This window comes from Alligator mississippiensis, chromosome 12 (genome assembly GCF_030867095.1).
Source record: "Alligator mississippiensis isolate rAllMis1 chromosome 12, rAllMis1, whole genome shotgun sequence".
Taxonomy (NCBI): Eukaryota; Metazoa; Chordata; order Crocodylia; family Alligatoridae; genus Alligator; species Alligator mississippiensis.
This window is the reverse complement of record NC_081835.1, coordinates 33,128,642-33,147,788: the sequence shown is the minus strand read 5'-3', so window position 1 is coordinate 33,147,788 and position 19,147 is coordinate 33,128,642. Positions and strand designations below refer to the sequence as shown.

Here is a 19,147-nt window from a genome sequence, read left to right as displayed (position 1 = left end):
TGCTCTGGCCCCAGCCCAGGCCTGAAATTCCCTGCTTACTTGCTCAGTGGGTCCCAGGCAGTTCTGACGTGTCCCAGAGCCAAGAATGCCAGGCAACCCTGCTGCAGCCCAGCGCCACCTTCCCCAAACCGCCAGTGCTGCCACCCTAGCTGCGTGGGGTCCTGGATGGGGGTTGTAGATGGGTGGGTGTGCCCCCCCCCATACCTTCCTGCTGCAGCTACTCAGAGTCCGCGTCCCACCAGGACCCACACAGAGCCACCACAGTGGAGCTGCCTGCACAATTAACACATTAAAAATGTTAACATGTTAATTGGTTCTTGCATTAATTGTGCATGTTAATGGCGATTTCATAGATTTCATAGACATTAGGGCTAGAAGGGACCTCACAAGATCATTGGGTCCAGCCCCCTGCCCAAGGCGCAGAAATTCAGCTGAGGTCAGATCACCCCACCAAGATAAGCATCCAAGCGTTGCTTAAAGGTATCCAGAGTAGGTGCTTGCGCCACTTGTGGTGGGAATCTATTCCAGACTCTGGAGACTTGGATGGTAAAGAAACTTTTCTTTATCCAGTCTAAAATTATCTTCCAGCAGTTTGTACCCTTTAGATAGACCTTGTCTTCCCTTTGGGTGCCTTGGTGAACAGACGTTCTCTGTTTTCCTGATGCATACTTATTATATACTTACAGGCTGCCACCAGGTTACCTCTGATTATTAGGATTAAATTTTATATTATTATTAGGGCTTTCAATTAATGTATTAGTAAGTTTTAATAGCTGAGAAAGTATTGCTATAATAAAGTTTGGATAATGATGTAAAGAAAATATATTTAGAAGTTTTGTAGATATACAAAATTCCAAAGATGACATTAAAATTCCATTTTTCAATAACTGCAATTGCAATCTTGTAGATGGGGCTGGGAGCTCCCTGCCTAGGAAGGGTTCCCCACCCAGCCTGGAACTGTTTGGGACCTGCCTTTGACCAGGACAGTTCTTGGCTGGCCCCAGGCTGTGAGGAAAAATCTGCACATGCAGGCTGGAGGTGGCTGGGGACTGTCCCATTTCAGGCAATCCCCAGCCAGCTCTGGGCTGCACATGCAGACTTCCCTGTGCAGCCTAGGGCTTGCCAGGAACTGTCCTAGTCAGGGCCAGGTCCCAGGCCTGCAGATTTTTCCCAGCCCTGCATCCCAATCAGGTGATTGAGGCACAGGGCTTAGAAATAGCTGTGGGGGAGGGGCAGATCCCAGCCTCTTGTCCTGATTCACCAGTGGGGAAGTTAGCAATGAGTCCCCAGCTGGGGGGCTGAGAATCAGAATTGGGGAGCTGGGGCTGAAAGCTCCCTGCTGCCAGGGCAGGGGGACGTTGTCCCCACCCAGGCTCTGCCCCCGGAGCCCACCCGGCAGCAGGCAGCTCCCAGGGGCAGGGAGCAATATCCCAGCCCCTGCCAGGACCCAGCTGTCTCCTGACCCCGTGCTCCTTACCAGCCCCTGGACTAGCACCAAGGGGAAGCTTAAAGTTCCCCCTGTCTGCTGCAGGGGGCAGACTGCTGCCAAGAGCAGCAAATCTGCTCCTGGGTCCCCACACATGTAGATGCTTGCCCAGGGTGGGTTTACGCTAGAGTAAATTATGCATCATTGGCTCATTGTGAATGTGTCCCAGAATCCAGCTGTTCTGGAAGAAGGCTGGAGACAGTGAGGGAAATAACAAGATGCCAGCTATCAGATAACCTCTTGGTGTTCCTATTGAACCTTCCTGAGGACTCTGAAACATATAAGAGTAATAAGGAATTAGTCGCTCATCTTTTGTTGTCTGGAAGAATTACAGTTTCAAAAGCCTAGAAGAGAAGTGACACCTCTAAAATCACTGACTGGTTTAAAAAAGTTTGGAAAATTTTAGTAATGGAAACACTGTCCTGTCAAGTAAGAGTTCTGCAGGGGAGGAGGAAAAAAGATGCTTATTTGGAAATTTGGTGGAAATTACTGGAATTTGATTTTTAAAAAAAAGAAAGAAATTTGTTCCACCAAGTCAGAAAATATAAACTTTTTTTGAGTATTGCAAAAAAGTGCAAGTGCTAACACTTAAGAACAAATTTGGAACGCATTTAAAATTTGAAGGCAGAGGTGAGTAGAAGATAGTGAGATATATATTATGCAGAGCTCTAGGGAAAAAGGAAGGGGTGCATTATTATAGTAAGTGAAGAAACACAAAGCTTAGATCAGTAGAAACAAAGGAGCTGTCAGGGACTGAAAGGAAGAGAAGGAAAGAACACAAACCTCCTGTAGATATTGACCTGGGTTAAGGGAACACTGTTAAAGATAAATATTTGTCTTTATATATATTTTAGGGGATTGCATGTATATTTAAATATTAAATCTGTTATTTGATGTTAGATTCATTAATAAATAAAGTTTTGTTGTTTGTTTGTTTTTAAAGAGTATAATTTATTGGAAGATCCTTTGGAGTTCATACCATTCATTCGGCATTTTATTGGAAGTCTCTCTCTCTTTCTTAAACTCCAGTTTTGGAGTCATAAGAATCTGAGATTTAACATCCTTCTATACCTTTCAGTTTCAGTTTAGACAAAGTCCAAAAAAGGTTGGGCCACACTAACACTATGTTCCAGTTCCATAGCTCAAAGCATGGATTTGAAATACTAAGCTTCCAGTTGGTAATGCAAATCATTTTACTATAGAAATAATTCTGTTCCTCTGATACAACAGTTTTGAAAAATGTCCAGACCATTCAAGCACAGTTTAACTACATAAGGAATATTTAATGAACATTTTTAAAAGGCCTGTGATATGAAATACAATCCTGGTTCAGTAGATTAGTAGCATACACTTAGACTGTCTGAAAGTTTATTGAGAACTGGAAAGTTAAAATAAATTGATAAGCTGGAGTTTGTGCTGAACATTCCCACTAATCAGTCTATATAATCAGATGTTCAACCCAAATATCATGTTGCATTTTTCTTCTCTCTCTCTGCAATCTCCTTGTTACATCATACATTATTGAAGACTTTCCAGAGATGTATCATTCTGTGATCTCATAAAGTCTAAGACTTTTAAAGTCATAAAGGAAATATTTTTATCTAGTCTAGGGCCTGAATTAGGCAGGAGGCAATACCTTTCCTCCAGTACTTTATCTTTTCACCCTTGTATATTTTTAACCTAATTGGCTGTCATAAGAGATCCTTTTTCCACATAAATATGCAGTGATGGCAAATCTACTGTAGACTTTCATAGGCCGTTTAAGTAGTCTTATTATTAAAAAGTGTATGTAATCTTTTGGGCGTGTATTTGGATCTCCCAGTGTCAAACCCCCCTCCCCCCACCCCCTGTGCTGCAAATTAGTGGTGTGGGGAACGCCCATATGTGTGGCATGTATGGTGTGAACCACAATGCACAGATGGGTTGTATGGCGCTGCATACCACATATGCACACTCATCAGGACACACCGCAGATAGTAAAACTAAATTGCAGTTGACCTAAGCACATTAAAAAAAGAAAAGCTGTAAGCATATGCTTGATTTTAAGTACATAGGTGCTTCCATTTCTGATTCCTGTGCTATCCAGTCCTATGCAGACACTTTAACCCTGCAGCTATTTTTATGTGTAATGACTCACCCTTTGGCACTTAGTTGCTGACAAGAGTGAATTTAGCACAGGCCTTTTACTTTGCAAGTTGTTATTTGCTGCTTGTGCATTCTGGAACCTACTGTCTATGTTTTGCAGTGTTGGGGAAGCAAAGGCTCAGAGTATGCTAGTCTTACAGTGTCAATATATAGGGAAATAATATTACTATTTACAAACTACATGTCCAGCTAGTATTGGTACCTAATGAATACATACAAATAAGATGTTTTAATTAAGAGTGTTTTTTTTTTAAAAACATTGCTTTTTAGTTTCCTCTAGAAAGATAGGAATTGCCCAGAGGAAGAAAAATCAATCAACTAAGATCCAGTGAACTAAGGGAATTATGCCAGATTCTCTTTTTTTTCCCCCATCAGTTTAAGTGACAGAGGAACTGTAGAGCCAACCCAGATTAAAGTGGACTTAGATTTCTAATAAATCCACTTATACTAAGTCTCTCACCACTGCCAGCTCCTCGCCACCCCAGGAAATACTACCAGCACAATTCTATATGCCAATGTATTAAAAAATGAGACCTTCTTTCATTTATTTCATCTTTATTTCTTTTTAAGTTTTCTTTTTTTTTTTTTTTTACTACTTTTATTTTATCCTTAAGTGACTGACTTCCTTCATTTCACCACCCTTCCCCACCCCAATTTCTTTTCCACCTCTCATTTCATTACCCACACCCTGTCCCACTAACTCTCTGCCTCCCAGGTTTATGTTCTCGCCCCACCACCCCAACCCATCTCTCTCACCCCCACCTATAGCAGGAATAAAAGCCTGTTCTGGCTTACCAGCCCTGTAGTACCAACCCATAGCTATAGCTCCTAGTCAGGACCCTGCTTACCAGCCTTTTAGTGGCAAGTCACAGCTGTGCAGGTGGGGGACTGTCAGAGAAAGTTTTTAGGTTTAAGGGACATGTTGTCCCTTGACAGTTAATTGACAGTTAATGCACCTGAATTTTCTCCACATCTACACATGTGCCCAAGTCGGGAGCAAATTGAGCACTACAGGAGCATCCTAGTCCAGGGCTGCTCTTGCACTGCTCTGCCCCTGTGGAGCAGCCAAGGGGAGGTCCAGGCTCTGGCCACACCTGCCTGGGTGCCTGTGTTTCCCCCCAGGGACTCACCTGATATTCCTTTCCAGTGGGCAGGGCTGGAGACAGTGCCTCAGAGAGCCTGCCCGAGAAGGGCTCTGAACTTCCCTGGTGGCACTGCCCTGCTTAGACCACAGGTGAGTCCTTGGAGGGGAAATGGAGACGATCACTATCAGAGCTGTCCCTAGGAGTGTGTGAGGCCTGGGGCATATCAGCCTGTGCAGGGCCTGGGGGGAGGGGGTGGCAAACAGCCAGAGCCAGAGGAGTTGGGGGTTTTTGGGATGGTGAGCAGCCGGAACTGGCAGTGGTTGGCAACCGTGGCAGCGGCAGCACATGGCGGCTGCAACGGGGCCTGCACAACACTGTCCATGGAGCCCCCCAAAGTGTGAGGCCCAGGGCGGTTGCCCCATTTGCCCCCACCAGGCATGGCCCTGACACTATTTGCAGAGGTAAACAAGGGAACACACCACAATCTATGGCTCTAGGGACTGACAAAGAGCATCTTTCTGTTGCCCCAGTTTGTTTGGTCTGAAGCTTTTGGGAGGAGATGGACTAATGGGCAGGAAGCAGCCAGAGTTAACTTAGTCATCACTTGAGCTGAGCTGCTGTTTCCCACTATATCAGACTCAAACTTGAACTTTGCCATTTGTGGGTTATTTGTAGCCCAGACATTTCATCAGTTGGCAGCTGAGAGAATGGGAACAAATTATATACTCAACTAAATGGAAAGAAATTCATCCCCAGTTCACATTTACCATGAAAGAAAGGTTCCCAAGCAGATTCCTTCAAATGTAACAGGCACCAGATGATACAGTTTTAACATTGCACACACCAAAGTGCTGACCAATACCATGTTTCTATGTCAAACAATATTTTATTGGAAACTACAAACCGTGCCATGACAGAGCAGCACCCCAATAGATTTGAATGGACACCATCACAACATAAGACACGGTAATCAGGGATTAAAACAGCCACAACCAACCAGGCACTCTCTCTCCAGTTAATCTAATTCATCAGAAGAATCAATTTTCTCCTGGCAAAAGAAGTGAGGTAAGCCCCAGCTCCATACCACTTGGAGCTGCCCTGGAGCCAAGGACAGCTCCTCCCTCCACCCCTAAACTGAGCAGTAGTTGTGGCCCCCTGCTGCCTGGACTGACCAGGAGCAGTTTGCACGTGGGTCAGCATCTACACATGCATTCCGGCACATTAAAGTAAAGCGCTGTTGGCTAATACCTGTATCTTGGTACTAGCCAACTGCACTTCATATTAATCTACTGCACAGTAGTTGCCACACATGTGTAGATGGTGGTGCTTTACTGTGCATTGGATTAGCCTAATGCACAGTAAAGCACATTTGAAGATGCACCCAAGGTGTGACTGCTCTAAACTCAAACTGATATTAACACCAATCAACATGTAAGCAGGTCAAAGTGCAATGTGTAACAAGACCATTGCAAAGTGCAATGTGTAACTTTCTATCAATAGCATTGATAGAAAGTACAAGTAAAATGAAGGCCCAAGTTTTTTTGCTAAGCATACCCTCTTCTAAATTTCCTTTGGAGGGTTACTAGGCACAGGGGTAAAAGATCAGCATATTGTCATGTGTTCCTGGAATATGCATTTGAAGATTTAGTTTACCTAGAAAAAAGGTGTTGGCAGGCAAAAAAAAAAAAAGGTTTGCTAGGCAAAAGGGTAGATTGTCCAAGAGTTTTATTTGTTCTGGGATATGAGAACCAGTTCCCCAGTGACTCTTTTAAGATATCAAACACAATTTAACAATTAAGGTTAGGAACAGATTTTGCTTTTATCCCTGGACAATTTGTGCCTGTTTTTGTCTTGGAACAGAAATATCCCAGGCTTGGTCGGTACACACATCTCCCTTCTGCTCAGGGTTTAGTGAATGGCTGAATGCATGGATGTTTTTCTGCCATTGATTCAATGATGCAATGCCAGGACAACCATTCAGACATACTTTTTTTATGCCCCCAGATAAACTGTTAGTAGTTATCCTATGAACTTTTTTTGGGATTTATCCCAGGACAACAGACATACAGTCCGAACAACTGCACTTTGTCCTGGGTTAAAGTAGTTTGTCCCTGGACAAATATGATGTTTGTAGAATTTTGTCCCCAAGATGGATGAATCTTACTTCATCTAGCTTACTGTTAATGGTCCACAAATTCACATAAGGGAACTTCTTCCCTTAGCTTAACATGTTTCGCACTAACAAGTTAAAAAAAAAAAAAAAAAAGGTCATTAACAACTTTGCTCTTTTGTGCCTGCCTCAGAGCCTCTGGGAAGTTTGTTTGTATCAGAAGTATACAGTAATATATCAGCTATAAGAGTGTACAGTTCACTGATTGGTCTCATTCCAGTTTAATATGTAAACTGCATGCTGCAGTTTTAACTGTCTCATGTCTGTCAGTCTGTTTGTCCACAGTAAAAGCAAAACAGAATGCATCTCCTGTTCCACCTTCCCCCAGAAACATCCTGGATGCTGCACAAGGACAGCATCCAGCCAGTGGTGAACTGATCTGGGGCTGTGCATGTGGGACCCGTACCCACAGTCGTTTCCCCTCCCCCCCCCCCCAACTCCCCAGCTACATCTGGAAGCTGCTCAGCCCCAGCTAAGTTTCCTGTTTGCTGGAAGCCACACCTGTACTGCAGCTGAGGAGCAGGGGGAAGAGAGAAGTGGTGGTGATGTGGGTAGAGGTCCTTGCTGTCCAGCCTCAGCATGGTGCAGGCAGAGGCAAAGCACTCTAGCTCCACTGGAATGTGGATCCAGTGGCTCTGATCCAGGTGCTGCTGACCCCTAGTTTAGTTTGTTTATTTCATTGCTGGTAACTTAAGGCTGGTGTTATTTGAAGGACTGAGTTCAGGGGGCAAAATCAGTCTAAAAGGACCAGCAAGATAATCAGTCTGCTTACAGGGTTCAGCTAACCATATTTGAGTTCATTGAAAATTTTCAGGGTGGTGGGGAAGAGGGGAACTACAAAACATCATGACAAAGTCTCACGTCCATATTTTTCTTTCTATGCATTTTCAGAGCAGATTTTAGAACTTAACTTCAAAACTGAAAATCTACTTTTTTCAGCTTTTTAAACTGTGGCCTCTTTTTTTCAAGGAATGATTCAGAGCAGGATTTTTCTAGAATAAAAAATATAGAATTTAAGCTTTTAAAGATCATTTCTTAAAATAGTAAAACTGTGGAATTCACGTGCTTTTTTTGTGCTGATCAGATCTGTTGTTGTCCTTTATTCAAGGGAAACCAAGGCCAGGTTTTTTTATAACTTGGGGTAGACAATTTTAATGTGAAAGTGGCAAAAGAACACAAGAAATGTCTAGTCCTCAGTTTGTGTCAATGTTTAATGTTGCCTTCAAGTCAACCATTAATTAAAGGGTAAGTAGAAGCTCTTAAGTGCCCCCTGCCCCCCCTCCCCCCATCCTGGAGATCTCCACACTTGTCCAGGAATAATATGTGCTGTGTGCTATAAGCCCTATAAGCAGACTGATTATCTTACTGGTCCTTTTAGACTGATTTTGCCCCCTGAATTCAGCCCTTCAAATAACACAAGCCTTAAGTTACCAGCAAAGAAATAAACAAACTAAACTAGGGGTTAGCAACACCTGGTTCACAGCCACTGGATCCGCTGGAGCCACATTCCGCTGGAGCCACATTCCATTGGAGCTAAAGTGTTTGCCTCTGCCTGTACCCATGCTGGTCTATCCTTTTCAAATTAAGGAGGTGCAATCTCTTAAAGACTAGAACTTTATTTTCCCTTTCTTGCTTTCTCTCTCAAACCCAAAACAAAACAAACAAACAAAATCAGCCATATGTTTCTCTCTCTGTCAGAGCTAAACATAATCTCAGTTCATGCTTGTCTAAATTCACGATTTTTAACTAGGTTTGTAATTTATATAACATAATGGAAATATTTAAAAGCGAATGGTGCATAAGCAATGGCTAAGTGTGGGTTCATTAACATCCATTTAATATGTATTAGATTAAAGCAACTTTAAAATTCTGAGTGGCAACAGCAGCTTTGATTCTCAGTAAATTTAACATCATTTTCATTTGGTTATTTACATTTTCTTCCTGTTAGTACAGTTTCCCATTTGTCAATGAATATTAAAAAGTACAGGCATCAGAATACAGGATATAGCCTGGGTTAGGAGCTCTGTGTGAGCCATGGCTGCCAGCTGCATGGTGGCCTCTGCCAGGTCGGAATCACTGATCCTCTATCAACAGTTCCCTGCCAGTGCACCACTGTGGTGCCATCAGTTGGTGCTGTATCTCCCCACTCCCTGAGCCAGACCCCCAACTCATCTGCCACAACTTGATGGAACCATAATTGAAAGGAGTGGTGTTCCTGCCCTGGCCTGGAGACAGTAATACTCACTGGGTTGATGCAGCTGATCCTGGGGCTCTGCTTCCCCTACACCCCAGTCCACTCACCAACTGTGAGGGCCATTGTGTTGCCACTCCAACCCCTGGCTCCAGCCTCCTATGGCCTCCAATCGGACCTCGGCCCTGTCGGCCTCAGTATGAAGTGCAGGCTTGTAGTTGCAGCTTGCCACTTGCCCCTAATCCCTGGCCGTGCTTCGTCCCTGCGCCGGGCCTGTATCTGTGGTATCCTCCACAGGCTAGAGGATGGTTGTGCCAATCCAGGGCCCTATGGGCAGTGTCTGACCCCAGACCCCTTTCTGGGGAGCTCAGCTTTGGGGAGTCCTGTCTGGCTCCCTTGCACTGCACCCGCTTGCCCATGGTGGGACAGTGTCGTGGTGGGAATCTGCTCTGCTGGGTTGTACCCAGGTGAGCTCTGTGTCTTGCCTCCTACCTTTCCCACACACACCCAGCTTCTGCCAGGGTTTTTAAACCTCTCGTGGTGGATGTCATCAGCCAGCTGCTGCCCGGTCTTTTTGAACGTCATTTGAAAAGTCGATGCAGCACTGGTTCACACAGCTTCAGCCCTGTCTCCGTCTCCCTCCCAGGTAAGTTTCCTGTGGCATAAGGGTCCCTGGGCCTTCCTTCAGAAGTGTTGGGTTCTGTTCCCAGTGCTTCCAATCCCTATGAGCAGCCCCAGCAGCCACAGACCTCCCCCCTTAAGCTGCCTTGTGATGTCTTGACATTTTGTTGGTCTTCCTTTGCCAACTGGTGTTGCCTCTTGTGTGCTTGCAGCATTTCCTCTCCTGGGTCTTCTTGGCTAATATACCTAGAAAGGAAATAAGCAATGAGGTTGTCCTCGCCAGGACAATGTACTATCATAAACTTGAACGGCTGCAGGGCCAATGCCTAGTGGGTTATACGAGTGTTTTCTATGTGGGACCTTGTTAACCACTGCAATGGGGCATGGTCCATGACTACGATGAACTCCCAGTCTAGTAGATAATATCTAAAATACTCTATTGCCCAGTGTATCCTTCTCGATAGTCACATACCTGACCTCTGCTGAGTTAAGCTTACAACTTGCAAATGCTACGGGGCACCCTACTCCTTCCCATTGTTGCACTAGAATGGCTCCCAGTATGCTGTTTGATGCATCCGTCTGCAAGATAAAAGGTGTTGCAAAATCAGGGGCATGTACCGCTACATCTTTACGCAGTGCCTCCTTTAATTTTTCAAAACTCTCAGACATTTCGGGAGTCCACTGTGGGGCCCTTATGGATCTTCCTCACAAGGCATCCATTAGAGGTGCACTAGGGTTCCTGGGCCTGCCTTTGGGAGCATCGGGGTCTGTTCTCGTCACTTCCAACCCCTGCGAGCAGCCCCAGCCGCCACAGTGGGATATAAATCTAAATAATAATAATTGATAAGTCTTCAAGCAATTCAGTTCATTCCCAGCAAAATTATTTCTGTATTCTGCCTGGAAAGTCTTGCTTTCTTTGGGTAAAAGTTCTTTGGGTAAATGTGATATTTTTTCATTAGACCAACTTAATAGTCGGAGAAATTGTTCTTTGCAAGTTTTGGGGCACAAAAGCTGCTTTTGATGTTATTCAAAGGTCATTTATTGAATCTGGATCTTTTTTACTCCACCATGTAATTCAAGTAGAGGTGTACAGATACATCGGTCCATATTGTATCATCACTGATAAAAGGAAAATTGACATTATCAGCAATTGGCTTTTTTGGCTGATGTGGCAAATAATGTTGCCAATAAATCCCACATGCATGCGCACAGCTGCAGCTTGTACATGGCCAGCCCAGCAGCTTGGAGAGCACTGTCCAGCTAGTAAGTCTGTTGGGGGTAAGAGGCAGTGAGGAAGATCGAGACCTCTATGGTGAGGGAGGGAGTGGGGCTGGGGCAGGTGCTGCCTAAGTGGGGTAGGATGGGGCACGGGATGGAGCCATGAGTGACTCATCCAGGGGGGCACGAGGAGGGAGCAGTGGCTCCCACTGCTGCATGCACCCCTGGGGGAGGCATGGGTGGTACATACCCCCCAGATCTGTGCAGAGGGTGGTGGCGGGCTGCTGCTGCAGACGGGGCCAGGGGCCACATAGGGCTCTTCCCTATGCAGGGGTGCTGGGCCTGGGCTGCACTTGGAGTAAGCGGTGGCAGCGCTGGGAGGGGAGAGCTATGGGGTGGGCTACAGTGGTTCATCATGGGGGCCTCGATCTGTCCCCCGCACTTCCCTTCCCTCGCTTTCCTCCCCAATAAACTTACCAGCCAGATGCTGCTTTCCAAGCTGAGGGGCTGCATATTGGCAATTGGATCGATTATTGGCCAATATGGCTCATTAATAATTGGCCTTTGATATTGGCCCCCCAGTTTTTTATCGGTGCACCCCTAGTTCCAAGATTTTCTGGAGAAGATAGCAAAGGCAGCACATTCTTGTAAGACTCATGTGATGTGGGAGTGTTCTGTTTGAATTTATGCAACAGAATGAGAATTTAGAACCTATAATAGTAATGGGTATAGAGTTTCATGGATTTCATTGACATTGGGGCTAGAAGGGACCTCGGAAGATCATCGAGTCCAGCCCCAGCCCGAAGGGCAGGAAGTCAGCTGGAGTCATAGGATCCCAGCAAGATAAGCATCCAATTTACTCTTGAAGGTGTTCAATATAGGTGCTTCAACCACCTCCAGTGGCAGGCTATTCCAGACCTTGGGGGCTCAGACAGTAAAGAAATTCTTCCTTATGTGCAACCTGAAACGGTTTTGCAGTAGTTTATAACCATTCGACCTCCGTCTTCCCTTGGGGCACACTGGTGAACAAATGTTCCCCCAGATACTGATGGTCACCCCTGATAAACTTATAGGTGGCCATCAGATCACCCCTGAGCCTGCGCTTTTCCAGGCTAAAGAGCCTCATAGATCTCAGGCTGTCGTCATAAGGTCTGTTTTCCTGACCTCTGGTCATGCGTGTGGCTCTTCTCTGGACTCTCTCAAGCTTCTCCACATCCTTTTTGAATTGTGGGGCCCAAAACTGGATGCAGTACTCGAGCTGCAGCCTCACCAAGGCCGAGTACAATGGGAGAATGACGTCCTGGGATCTGCTTGAGAAGCATCTATGGATGTGTGAAAGAAATCAAACTTTGCATTGTGGTTGTATCAGAATTGACAGAGGCATCTTGGTTTATTTAGGGCTATACAAGTGATCACAAGGAGGGTTCTCAAAGGAACTCTGAACTCTATAAGTTTACAAGCGTATTTATACTTTAGACAGCGAGAAAAGATGCATGGCTCAGACAGAGCAACCTTGAAGAAAGAGGAAGAATTTGATCATTCGTTTGGCACACGTAGGCAGTTTGCTTATTCAGCAAACACATTGTGTTTTGGGAACAGCTATCAGTTTCTGGTTCCCGGAAAGGAGGAGGTTAACATCTGTACACAGAGATTAAGATATCAAGACAAAACAAGGCATGAAGGTTTTTCCTTATCTTAGAACATTTTGAAACACATAGCATCAGCATCTTTTTCTCTTCTCTTTCTCTCTGTCTCTCTTCTTAGTCAAGTAAGAGACCTGGTTAAACTTATTTCCACAGATGCAAGCCAGGGTTTTGCATTGCAGGCTCATGTTCATCTTGTGGTCAATGACGACCCCCAAGTCTCTTTCTTCCATAGTACTAGCCAGCGTAGCACTGCCGAGCCTATAAGGATGCTGCAGGTTTTTCCTCCCAAAGTGGAGAACCTTGCATTTTTCCATGTTAAATACCATCAGGTTCTTGTCCGCGCATTTGCTGAGCTTGTCCAGGTTAGCCTGGATCACCCTCCTGTCTTCAGGTGTGGATGCTTTGCCCCAAAGTTTGGTGTCATTGGCAAACTTGGCCAGTCCTCTTCTGACTCCAATGTCCACATCATTAATGAAGATGTTGAACAATATGGTTTCAAGGATAGAGCCTTGGGGGACCCCACTGGTCACAGGGCACTATGAAGATTGACTTCTGTCAACCACCACCCTCTGGGTCCAACCACAGAGCCAATTTCCCAGCCAGCAGATTGTGGTGGACCCAAGGCCACAATTGGCCAGTTTCGCCAAGAGGTGATCATGGGATACCAGGTTGAAGGCTTTTTTGAAGTCAAGATATATGACATCAATCTCTTCTCCCTTGTCCAGGTGATAGGTCACCTGGTCATAAAATGAAATGAGATTGGCCAAGCAAGACCTACCCGCAACGCACCCATGCTGGCTATCCCTCAGGATGTTGGTGTTGGCCAGTCCATTAAGAATATCCACTTTAATAAACTTTTCTAAGACCTTCCCCAGGATAGAGGTCAGGCTGATGGGCCTATAGTTTGCTGGATCCACTTTCCTCCCTTTTTTGAAGATAGGCACCACATTGGCTTTCTTCCAGTCTTTGGGCACTACACCAGAGTGCCAGGAGTTCTCAAAGATCTTTGCCAGAGGCTGGGCTATGATGCTCACCAGCTCCTTGAGTACCCTGGGGCGTAGATTGTCAGGGCCAGCTGACTTGAAGGTATCCAGCCTCTCAAGGTGTTCCTTCAGGAGGTCAGCATTGATGGAGGGCAGGGAATCTCCCTCAACCAGATCTCCCTGTCACGTAGTGGTCATTGACGTCCCATGGGACTGATGAAAGACCAACGCAAAGTACCTATTTAATAGGTTGGCTTTTTCCTGGGCGTCAGTTGTCCCATCAAGTTCAGCAGGGGTCCAGTGTTGCCTTTGCTTTTCCTCCCGCTCCCCACATATCTGAAAAAGGACTTTTTATTGTCCTTGATACTCGGAGCTAGTTGGAGTTCAGTTGCAGCCTTGCCTTCCCTGGCTTGCTCCCTGCAAAACCAGAACAGTGCAGAATATTCCTCCTTGGAAGTGAATCCCGCCCTCTATCCTTTGTAAGCCTTTCTTTTTAGTCTTAGGAGGTCTGCTAGGTCCCTGGAGAGCCAGGGGGGCTGCTGTGCCCTCTTGCTGCCTTTCCTCCAAGATGGAATAGATTTAGCTTGTGCTTTGAGGATTGCTCCCTTGAGGAGCAACCACTCTTCCTGGACTCCCCTCTCCCTGGGGTCGTGGTCCCTTAGGGCCTCACTGACAAGCCTCCTGAGCTTGTCAAAGTCATCTTTCCTGAAATCAAGGACTTCAGTGTTGCTGACTGACTTGCCAGCTTTATGATGGATGGTGAAGGTGATCAACTCATGGTCACTGTCACCCAGCTTCCCATCGGTCACTATGTCACCGATTAGGTCATCCCCAGTAGCCAGTACCAGGTTGAGCAGCGCTTTACCTCTCTTTGGCCTGTAGACTTCTTAAGTCAGGTAGAGGTCATCCATGCATGATAGGAAGCTTTGCAACTGCTCAGTTTTTGCTGAGTGATCCTCCCATGAGATGTCTGGGTAGTTGAAGTCACCCATGACAACCATGGTCCTGGAGCGTGCAGCCTCAGCCAGTTCCCGAGCAAACTTCTGGTCAAGCTCTTGACTTTGGGTGGGAGGTCTGTAGTAGACTCCCACTATTGTGTCCCCTGTGCTGTGTTCCCCACTGATTTTTAACCCGGAAGGTCTCCAGTCGTCTGCCCTGGTCGCCAGCATCAGCTTGCAGAGAGCTACACCCCCGCCCCTTTGATCTACTCAATCTCTCCTGTACAGGGTATAGCTGTATATACCCATGGTCCAGTCATGAGTGGAGTCCCACCAGGTCTCCGTTATCCCTATGACATCATAATTATTTGTGTTAAGCAGGAGGACGAATTCCTCCTGCTTATTCCCCAAGCTCCTGGCATTTGTGCACAGGCAGGCCAGTGTCCCCTTGGGGGCTCTTGCCTAGGCCACAGATTGTATCAGGGCTGTAGCAGGGGTGGACTCCCTTAAGTGCCTTGACCTGCTGGCTTTGCAAGGGTTGCTGAGTGGGCCAGCAGTGGCGGTAGTCCCCACGTCCCCCAGCTGACTTAGTTTAAAGCCTGGTGGAGCAGGTCAGCCAGTCTGGCTGAAAAGATCCTCCTCCCCTGCAGAAGACGGAGTGGGGATTTGATATAAACCTTTAACTACCTGAAGGATGACTACAAAGAAGATGGAGCTAGACCCTTCTTGGTGGTGGCAGATCACAGACCAAGGAGCAATGGTCTCAAATTGCAGCAAGGAAGGGTTAGATTGGATATTAGGAAAAAAAAATTCTTACTAGGAGGGTGGTGAAGTACTGGAACGGGTTACCTAGAGAGGTTGTGGAACCTCCATCCTTGGAAGTTTTTTAGGTCCAGATCAACAAAGCCATGGCTGGAATGATCTAGCTTTAAGCAGGCGGTTGGACTAGATAACCACCTGAGGTCCCTTCTGTTAGACCCCGACTCCATGCAGTACCCAACAACTGGGGAGATGACGATCTAATTGCTAATGGATCCTGTTACTCATTAGCCAGAGCAGGCGGAGAGCAAACACCAGCACACATTGCTCGCAATGGCTTTATTCGGAATGAAGACAATTTTGGGCAAAGGTCCTAAAAAACCAACAAATCGGGGACCTGTACTGAACATTAGTTCTTTTCACATGTTATACACCTTGGTTCATACTTATTAACATTCATTCCACCTCTGTCCCTCCTTCTGTTCCACCCATTTTTCCTCCCATCTTAAGCTCCACCTCGGTTTACTGTTTACTTCATTAGCATGGAATTGCCTATGCATTTAATTCACATACATGCCTCTCTGCTAAGAGCGCGTACTCAAGACTTTGACCTCAGCTTTCTCCGGTGACTTGCTGGTTCTTTCTGGTTTCTTCCTGACTCCTTCTTCATCTCCAAGGTCTTGCCTCTGCTTTATCTCCTGACGATAGCTGGTGGGCTGCATCTTGTTCTTCTTACACAATGGTCTCTAACACTACGACATTGTTAGAAAACTGCTTGCCTAAGAATTTGCAATGTTATTTTTAATATATCACTCTGCCTTGTGACCAGCAGCTTTTGCTGAGACGCAGATTAAAGCCTTTATTCAGATGCAAATCCAGTGCTTCCCAAGTTCCAAATATTATCACCCTAACACCTTCCAACCCTAACTTTCTATGATTCTGTGAGTCTGTGAAAACAAGACTAAGTTACACATGGCAATGCTTTGAAAGCAGTTAGTTCTCAAGCCTCTGTGAGAATTATCACTCAAGGGCCAATTTGCACAGAAAGTAATTTTACTGCTTTTTGTTGATGGGATAAACAAGTCTTCAAGCAAGAAGAGGAATTTAATCATTTGTTGTTTTAAGTGTTTATCACTCAAGGTTGAAGAACAGAGGGTCATTGGGAATTGGTAGTTTTCTCAGCTTGGCACAGAACAGTTTGTATGTTAGAGCTGTGTGAAGCTTCGTGTGCTGATTTGATTCAGAGGAGTTTTGGACCGTTTTGCAGGCTGAATCTCCAAAGCTGAATTGAACCAGGGGACCAATAAAAAGGTCCAAATTGATTCGAAGCTCTCCAAATCAATTTGGAAAAGATTTGGACAGCTTCAATTTGGACAGTCCCTGCCTGCTGCATCAGCAAGCTGGAGCCGGACTCAGAGCTGGTAAGGAGGGGGTGGGGAAGGGGGAGCTGGAGAAGGGAAGAGGGTACCAGGGGGGGACCCCTGACAGGCCCCATTCCCTGCCTGCTCCCCCAGCATCCCCCCAGTGCCCCACAACCCCCGCCCACTTCACCAGCCCCCCTCCCCATGGCTGCCCCACCTGGCCCCAACTCCAGGTGCTTTAAATAAAGTCCCACTCACCGGGTGCTGCCAGGCAGGAGGGCGATTCCCACTGCTTCATTCTGCATGGGGAGGCTCTATGATGAGCCCCACTGACCCCTGCACACTCTCCTAGCCCCACTCCGACTGGGGAGCTGCCCCACATGCCCCAGCTTCGGTTCTTTAAGGAACCCCCCCCAAAACACCCCAAACTCACTGGCTCTTGCAGCAGCCTGGGGCTTCTGGGGGCTCATGCAAATCCCCCTATGCAGCATGGGGCAGTGGGGGGCAGCAGGGATCACCCCCCACTGGGAAGGAACTGGTGAGTTCAAGGTCTTTTGGGTTTTTTTCTCTTAAAAGACCAGAGCTGGGGCAGGCGGGGCAGCCATGGGGGTGGGGACTGGGGCAGCAGGGGGGTCAGAGGGCTCGTGCAGAGCTCGCCATGTAGCATGGAGCAGTGGGGGGCAGTGGAGATTGCCCCCCAGCCTGGCAGCACTTGGTGAGTTGGAGCTTTTTTTTTTTTTTAAGAACCAGGAGCTGGGGTGGGTGGAGCAGCTATTGCTGGGGATGAGAGAGTGGGTGACAGATGGGTCTGTATGATTCGGAGATTGGGCACAAGCCGAATCTTCAAATCAGCTTAATCCAAATCAATTCAGGATATTGATTCGAATCACTGAATCGAATCACTGTCCCCCAAATCAGCTGAATCTGAAGTAAACACTAGCCACTTCACAGAGGCCTACTGTATATGTGGTCTGAGGTCAAAGTGTGCCTTCTACTTGCAGCTTAATAAACAAAAGAGATTCAAATTTTCAGCCCAGACCTTATTTTCTCTAGTTGTGGTTGTTCTTAGAGTCTTCCCTGAGGATGGTTCAGCCCCGATTCTCTGTTTCTAGAAACTTACTTCCACTTCTCTTCTGTTTATTATAGAGCTTACTGGCACCCGCAAAAGTGAGTCATCAGGGCCTTTAATATTCCTCCTTGTACAGTAACAAACAAGTTGCCATGGCTTATTTCCAGTTACAGTAAAAACTTTTATCTTTCTGGAAAATAATTAATTCAGACATTTTAGAAAGTCAGGACTTACACATCTTAATAGTTATCCAAGATGGTAGACTTTGTTTTCTTTATAGTTAGTTATATATCAACAGGGTCCTGCCTGCAATGGAGGGAACATTAATACTTCTCAATGTTAAAGTATATTAAGAAGTTAAATGTTTAAACAGAGTTGTTATGGTACTAACAATGTTCTGTTAAAATAGTTTAGAGGGAGGGGCAGATGTACATTTGAGTGGTATGGTATTAAGAACGGATGCTGTTTTTCACAGTATTTTCTATAGGACAAACTTGTGCAGCGGAGTGTGTTATTCATGTCATGGAATTGTAGTGATTAACTTAATGACAGTAGAGGTACCATTGTCATACTGAATCCACAGCCTTGAGAAGAAGGTGTTGTGGAGCTGCATTGCCAAGGGATGAATATCATGAAAACTATGTCTTGACTAACACAGCCTGTCCAGAGCTATTCTGTGTACATACAATACTTAAGTTGAAGCTCACTGCTTTCCTTGCTATACTGATACCACTCTGTGGGCAAGTGCAAAGTGAGAAGCATCCCTGTGATTCTGACTCTTCTCTGCCCTTTTTCACTTACAGAAAGCAGAAGTTTATGAGAGAGCAGAGAACACGCAGACTTCTTTTGTAGAAAATCACTGCTTAGCTAGGCAAGAGGCATGGGAAAGGGGAAAGATGGTTTCCTTCTCTGCACACAGCTGACAAGGGCCCCCATCATTTGGCTCTGAGAGCAGAATTTGTTTGCATCTTCAAGCAGAGCAGGCTGCATGTTGCCAAGATCCAAGATTGGATGATAGCAGTCATTTGGGAGCATGAATTTCCACAGTGGAGAAGGAAAAGGCAGCTGTTGAAAGTGGAGTGCAGCAGGAAGATAGAGTTTCTGGTTTATACTGAGCTACTGGCCGTCAGGTCCTTCAGTCCCTAGACAGAATTTATGAACTCCTGAAAGAGATTATTCTGTTTTATTTAAAAACAATTAGGTGGGAAGTACATACAGGGAACATCATATTAACATTGAAGGAACAGAGTATGGAGAAAATCTGCCAATTAAATATTGTCTTGCTTGTTTCCGTCTCATCATGCTCCAAATGTAAAACCCTCAGAACCTTTTAAAGTCGCTTACAGAGGAAATCACAGCTCATATGCACGCAAATTCAAGGTTGTAATGACTATAAACAGACAGAACAAGCCATTTCCTGGAACAGGCCTTGAACTCAGTGGGCACAACTACACAAGACGCTACTGTGCAGTGAT

General features: G+C 45.8%; 1 protein-coding gene across 2 annotated transcripts in view; it reads left to right on the top strand.

Annotated features, from left to right (window-relative positions):
• HRH1 (histamine receptor H1) overlaps positions 1-19,147 on the top strand; it is a 109,570-nt gene that overhangs the window by 70,368 nt on the left and 20,055 nt on the right. The gene's annotated exons all lie outside the window — the stretch shown is intronic.